Consider the following 7,981-nt stretch of genomic DNA (forward strand, 5'->3'; position numbering starts at 1 on the left):
AAAATAAGTTAAATGGACCAATTCTTCGACGTGTCCGTTTATTGAACCAATTCGGCAGAAAAGGTCAACGGAGTGGCGGTTGTTTGGGTTCCCGGTGTCGGCGCAGAATTTTTCGTGAATTCTCCTCAAATAACTCATACTCATTATGCCTCCTTGCCTACGTTCTTCTCCTCGTCTCGGATAGAATTGAACATAGCGCCTACATAAAGATAAATCTTCTTCAATCGTAAACTCTGTAGGATTAATGAATGGTTGGGCCATTATGTTGAAGATGATGTTGGAGAGAGTTTAAAGGTATTTGTGTTCCATAGAGGGTAAGTGAATTCATCTATTGCTTTCTCAGTATGTTTCGGGTTTGACATCAACAAGTCATCTCCAGCAACCTGGAAAAATAATTCTGTTAAGTTGTCTTTGCTTTTACTTTGCATGATACAGTTCTATGAAAGGAAATCATGAAAGATGATGATGTCATCGACCAAACTTGGCCAGAATATGGCAAAAAGGCAAGACATACCACAATCTGTATCTGTTAGCGGTAGGCCAACTACATATACTATATGAAAATGTTCCCAATGAAATTTCAATTAGAGATTATCATTAATAAACATTAGTAAGTGACTGGTAAAATAAAGATACTCATTTGCACCAAATATCAATACCACAGGGGTGATTATACTAAGGGCAGAGTTAGATCTAATAAATGGACTCCTCTGTAGATATTGTATAAGTTCTGTTGGTGATTTCCTAGATGAGATATCAAATGGTGCTTTCCTGCAAGGAACGAACATGTTATGTAGAAATCTTTTACTTTAACTTATAATCTCCAACAGAAAGATAACAGACCTGGCAGATCCCAAGGCTTGTAAATAACTTTGTATGTTCCCAGTCATCCTTGTCAAACGGATCCTCAATAGACACAATTGGGTAAACTGGCAAAAACAAACAAATAAAAGAACAATGAAAAAATTTAGGATGATAGAACTCTATAAAAATAACAGAGTAACCCAAACTTTAGCAGAACCAAGAAAGCACTACCTTTGTAGAGTTCTGTATATAGCTCGGCCATATCTTCTGCTGTCTTGAAATTCTGCCTCGATTTATTGGGAGATTTGTAGTCTAAATCATACTTTGTACCTAAGAATTAACACATCTTTTTTCTTCAGTTAAAAACTAACATATAGTCAAATGATTTTACGTTAGCAGTATCAATTGCAATTGGAAAAGAATTAATCCTCACCTATGCAAAAATCAGTAGCCGCAACATCCATGGCTATCTTAATTTGCTCACTATAACCTGCTCTGTCAATTGCCTGCTTGACGAGATCCAAGCCTTCAGTGAAACTGGCAGAACAAAAATCGCAGCAACTAAATAATCAGCATAAATTATCTTCCACGCGCAACAAGTTTTAACACATCTTACCTTGAGATATTTGGAGAAAATCCACCATCTTCACCTCCATTTCTTCCGTACTTTTCGATGATAATAGCCTGCTCTGATTGAGATTGGATTAGAATTATCTAATAAGCAGGACGCATGAGTTGAAGAAAGAAAAAGCATAGGACACATTCAGCGGAAAAACAGATAGTTCGTGACAATGTGCTCCACTGAACTGAAAATAAGTGCCTTCATCAGGATGGTACTTCAGTACTTGCGTTATGAAATATGGAACTTAATAACCCCCAACCTTTCGTGAAAATGTGCTGCACTGAACCGAAAATAAGTACCCTCATCAGAATGGTACATGCACTATGCAATATGTCACCTAATAACCCCCAACCTTTCATGTACTATGTTGCCTATCATGAAGAGGTTTCTAAGAGAGAGACCCCATTGAATTACTAATCACAAACGACTATTAAACTTCATTTATAAGGTAAGGTTGTAAGTCATCCACAGACACTGCATGGAGAATTCATGACAAGTAGGGGACAGGACATGAAGGTTATTCCTGGGATTCAGATTCTTGAAACTAGGTGAAGATCCAGCCAACAGTTACTTGATTCAACTGATAAAAATAACTGAAGGATTCAGTGAAGTATTCAGTGCAGTAGCACCAAAAGGTCATCCTGTAGCTTAAAAAAGAAGGGAATATGTTTGAAAATTACTTACGAACAATAACTTAAATGTTATGGAGCATTAACTTTATTTGGTATAAAATATAACAACATTACACTTTGGTGATATGGGAATCAGAGATGTGATACTTATTAGTTCATCGGAAAGATGTGACCTTTACCAACTTGAATAGATCTAACCACACACAAAACAAAAACAAAAAAAAGGCTACAACTCATATGAGCAAATCTTAGTATTACAGGCAATTTAACAATACACAGATAATATAAATAAACAGGCGGCTATATGCCCAGCTATTTCCGAGGTTCACCATACAGACATCCCGACTAATGCAAGACCTAGAAAAGTTATTTGTATCATCAAATATACAGGCCAACATACATTAGCTATCAAAACTCTCAAGCAACGCAATACATAATATAAATAACAAAGACACACATATTTTAGAGAAATTACCTTTAGACGATGATATGTCTCGGAGCCCATTTGCACTGCCTCTTCAAATGAGTTTGCACCAACAGAAAGAACCATGATTTCCTGATTGTATTTCAATTGTCAATTCAAATCGAACGAAATTCAGGGAAAACTAGAATCTGGGAGTAACTATGTCTGTGATGTTATAACTGAAATAGTAACCAGATAAAAACCATAAAATTCAGGGGTTATGTTTAGCTACTAAATAATTCATTTGCTAATGCATGCCCTAGAGGTAAGAGGTAATTCCATTTTTATAACAATATAAGAGCTCATTGTTACATTCTTATTCGAGATCCAAAGATTCCAAACTTTATAACAATATAAGATCTCACTGTTACATTCTTATTCGAGATCCAAATGGCCCTATTTTTATGTATATCTCTCATAAGCAAATGAAAGCTTGTCGTGTTACTTGAGACTTAAAAGTGATACCATGACAATGCAAATTAAGAGGTACAAGCAAGAAGTATGTGAACTTAAAATATTATAAGAGCCATCAACCAGTCTAACCCGGTATTATATCTACACAATCATCTATCAAAAGGGTGTTGAGAAGTAAACCGAGCAACTAGGTGGTAGATGGGCAAAGAGTACCTAAAACTACAACCTATGTTTTACCTACAAGTATACAGGGTCTTGATGAAGCTAGTGTGCAAGTAGGGGAAAGTCCACAGGTACAAGGAGGGTGATATGTTGTTTTCTAAGTGATTTACTAAAGAATTCTAAATGGCAGTGATATTGGAGGGACTAGGATCTTGAATCCACCCTTTTCCTAAGCTAAGTCCTCCTAGTTCTAATAGAGTCTTGTTCCTTGTATAGATATTAGTTAAGTTCTAGCCTCATCTACCTATCTAGATGGCAGTTGAGGTTCTATGCCTGCTGCTCATCAAAGGATGGTCTTAGGAGAATGGTTCAGTGTCTCTAAGATGATCCTAATCCTAGTTCTAGCTACCTTCTCACAATCCAACTAACTATGGATTAACCTCTTAGATAGATAAACAATCCTGAAGGATATTCTAATCGCAACTAAGGTGTTCCTACAAAGTACTAACTGTCTGATTAAAGTACAATTAGTCAAAGTTATGAACAACAATATGTTAAGCATGAGTTGCAACACATTCAACATAGAAATAACCTGACTACAATGGATACAAGGCATACATTGTGAAAGTAAAATGCTGACATGTTTAGATTATATTTATCCACAACATTATATCACAACGAGAACACCGTGTAGAATATGAACAACTTAACATCACAATTGGGGTTTCATCTAAACCCTAGACATGAAATCAGAACATAACAAACATTGTGCAAAACAATTGAAAATAACACAGTTGAGGAACTGGCTAGTCCAGTCCTCTTGGGTGAAGCTCTGGCTAGCCCAGGCATGCCCCAACACAACACACAAGCCTTCTATTTATACCAATTTCAATTCCCCCAAAATACCTAATTTCTAAAATTATAGTTTACAAATTAAATCAAAAATTCTTACCAACTACTTATGATATCCACTCAATTAGCTTGACTCACGCTTCCTCTTCCTCTCCTGCTCACTCTTCTGGTACAATTTCCCTAGCTCGAGCTATTCCATCATTTTCTCTCCTAGGGTTTCAGGAACTGTGAAGAGGATAAAGTGATAGAATAGTAGGCTAGAATGATGGGGGATTAGGTGGTAGTGATGGGTTCGAGTGTTTGGGGATTTGACGGCTCGTGGAGGGGAGTGGTGGTCGTTGAGGCAACGGAGAGGGTGGAGTTGGTAGGAGCATAGCTCGACTGCTCGAAGGAGGAAGATGAGAATTTGGGTAAGGTGCGTTTGGCTGAAGGGTATAGGTGTCAGGTGTTGTAGTGCTGAGCGGAACATCAAAATCTGATGCACATCGAAGCGAAAGCGTTGGATTATCAATTCTAGATTGATTCTAACGGCAAGATGGAAGCAGGTCTTGAGAGACCGTTGGATGCGTGACACAACGAAACTAACGACTCAAGATGGAGTTAGGTGCTATAGTGTTTGACAGGAGCTTCAGATTTTGATGAACTATGATGAAGCGACCGCAGGATGCTGAGATGATCCAATCTGACGGCTGAAGATGGAGGCGGGTATGGATATTGGAAATGGGTTTGTGTAAGGGTTTTGGACCTTGGGTATGCCAAGCCCAAATCTTCTTTAAGAACAATTCTTCCTTGTTAAGCCAATTTCTAGCCTTTTGGTCTTGTGCACAACATTCCTCGCGGCTTCCTTGCGTAATTCCTCCCGACTTTTCACTACTTTTCTGCTCTTTTCGCTCCGCAATTCATCCAAACTTTATTTACAACCTAAAAATGCAAAATTAATTAATAAAAATATTTATTCTTGAAAACAATGAAAATATAGAATATGGGATAAAATGTAGAATTAATGCACAAAAGATGAGTTAAATACCAAGAAAAATATATAGAAATATGCACTTTTTAGCACTCATCACTAGGCATACTACATCTATCACCAACCTCGAAAAGGCTTTTCTCTCTCACGAGATGAGAGGTAATGGAATTAGATATACTGAAGATAAAAATTTGATTCGATTAAAGTTTAGTGAACTTTAAATATCATTGTTTCAAATGTATATTCATGAACCAAGAACTTATGCGGAGTCGCACTGACACAATTTGATGCAATTGACTGGTGGGTGTAAGTCTGAAGGATGCACCTTAGTAGCTATTGCATTATGAAAACCGGAATTTCTCATCTCATAGCTAGCCTAGATGCTCAAAATCGTCTCACTAGAATTTCTGATGGCCCCAATTTTCACATCAAATTCAACGTATTTATGATATATTTTGAGCAGATATTAACAGATAAACAAAGGCTTTGTAACCTGAATCTATATAGAGCATACTTAGATGGACAAATTATTTCCCGCGTGTTTTCCACCACTAATAACTGTGAAGGCAGGGACAGGAAGAACGAGGCTGGTTTTACCAAAGAGATCTGATATGTGCTTGTAAAGTGGAACCTGCGATGGACCATATGAAAGCTCTTAGAATAAGCATTTTATTATCAAAACTGAGTAGAAATGAGATAATGTTATGGTAGCACTCATGCCTCCTTCTCGGCGGCACCAGCTTTACAAGCAGCAATTGAAACGACTAGTATAGCATTTGCGTCAAGTTCACCCTGCAAGAAAAATAATAAAAGCAAGGTTCGGTGCTTAACCATTCACAGTGATACAAGGTTGTTTTCATCGTTGTGTAAGGTAAAACCTACGACATTATATCATTTACACTTACTTAGATCATTCTTAATTCATTCTATCAAATCAATGTTTTCAATCTTTTGAATCTCTAAGCCTTTCACCCGACAAGACTATGTTACTCCTTATTTCAGAAAACTCTTCTTTAAAGCATGAAAAGGCTGCTGATGTAATCAATTTCCTAGTTGCGACTAGATGGAGTTTACATATGGCACAAGTATTTCCTGAAGAGATATTAATAAAATTGAAGACAATCCTCACCAAAACCATACATATGGCACAGGCATTTCCTGAAGAGATCTTTATATATTGGAGACAATCCTCACCAAAATCATCCTTTCATTTGTATCCTAGGTTTATTTCCGTTTTAAATAGGCTTGTTTAGAAGGTGGCCTCTTGTCTAGCTTCTATTAAGCCTAAGACCTGTATAGTTTTTACTTTTTTAATATATTTTATTGACCGAGTAAAAAAACATTTGTATCTTAGAGCTGCTAAGTGTGTGCAAGAAGCTATTGTTGACAATCTCCACCACTATATTTCTTGTTAAGTATAGTTGCCCACAAATTAAATATCAAAATCTTTTGATGTACAAGATACCCGAGTACAAAGTAAACTCTCATGCCTTATTTTCAGTCTTGTCCAAGTCTATCATAGCCTGGTCAATTTGGGACTGCAGTGTTGGATCCTTTCCAACTAGAGCTTCAGAGACCTTCTCGTTGATATTTTTAACAGCTCTGCTAACACCTTTTCCAAGATATTTCCCATTGTCACCATCACGTAACTCAAGAGCCTCATACCTGAGATTGACATATGTAGATAAGAATCTTCAAAAATATCTAAAAACAAATGTACTTTCTAATTACTAGAGAACATTGTCAAAACCTACATTCCAGAAGAAGTTCCGCTCGGAGCTGCAGCTCTAAACATCCCTTTATTCGTGTAAAGGTCGACTTCTACAGTGGGAACCCCTTTGCTATCGAGGATTTGCCTAGCTTTAATCTTCGTGATTACACAACAGACTGCTTTCCTCGTATGATTCGACTAAACAGAATTTTTAAAAATTATCAAAAAGACATTAAGTCAAAAAAAATAAAAAAATCTCAGATAAATAATGATGAAGATTAGTGAATAGTTAGGGCTAAAATGACTTACGATGAACAATACATGGTCTGGATCCTTAGCTCTAACAGCAGAATTTACAACATCTTCAATTTTACGAGAAAGCAAATGCTTATCCAGATATTCCTGAACTGACATTTGTGAGCCTAGCTCCTTTAGATCAAAATCAAGAAGTTCTGAAACAAAAGATTTCCCCAAAAGTTATATGCCCTAGTTTGAAGAATATTGAAACTCGGAGGAGATGGAGCAAGAGAATTAGCTGAGAAATTTATTTCTCTTAGGTTATATACAAATTGAATCCTTAAAAGAAGTTCCTTTATTCTGTTCCATCTTGTCTGACAGATCCATGGTAATCTATGAGAAATCAGTAGAAAGCTTACAACAGGTATATTATTAGATGTTTGTTAAGAATACATGAGATAGGTATTTATAAAAGACACATAACCTGCACAGACTGCATTACAATGACAATAGTCAACTGACTGACTAGACTATCCTAATACACCCCTCTCAAACGTTGCAGGTAGAGGCTGAAACAGTTTGAAGAGAAAAGAACAGTAAAGATACCCAAACTGAAAATAATAATCACTCCCTTAAACAGCAGTCGAGAGAGTAAAATCAAAAGAACAATGAATACTGCAGCAACAAGCCCAGCAGTAGTATGAAATAGCATCAGAAGTAGCGGAGCAGCTGCAGTAAGCAGAGTTATAAATTTTATAGAAAAAGAAACTACAACAGTAATTGTACCAGGACAGTAGTGATGAATGTAACACAATTCGATGAAGTAACAGCAGCATCAGTTGATAAAATTGAAGCACCATTGAAAAACTGAACTTATCACTATGTCCCAAGACTGAACTTGTTGAAGAAATAGCTGAGGCAGAACTACTGGAAACAGATTTTCCACTTATTACCCACAACTCCTTCTTTTCTGGCTTTACCCTCCCTTTACGCCGCCGCCCTTGAGGCTTCCTCAAATTTCCACTTCTGCTACCCAGCCTCTTTTCAGCACTAATGAGTCGCTGTCATTCGCTCTGCAGTTGTTTTTTGGTCTGACCTACCTGGAACCCCCCCC

The 7,981-nt window shown here is 37.0% G+C and overlaps 2 pseudogenes; both read right to left on the reverse strand.

Annotated features, from left to right (window-relative positions):
* Positions 1-260: 260 nt before the first annotated feature.
* Positions 261-7,056, reverse strand: LOC113295201 (annotated as a pseudogene).
* A 341-nt stretch (positions 7,057-7,397) lies between these two features.
* The window catches only part of LOC113295202, an 8,329-nt pseudogene continuing 7,745 nt past the window's right edge, over positions 7,398-7,981 (reverse strand).

Source organism: Papaver somniferum, chromosome 7 (assembly GCF_003573695.1).
Source record: "Papaver somniferum cultivar HN1 chromosome 7, ASM357369v1, whole genome shotgun sequence".
Classification (NCBI taxonomy): Eukaryota; Viridiplantae; Streptophyta; class Magnoliopsida; order Ranunculales; family Papaveraceae; genus Papaver; species Papaver somniferum.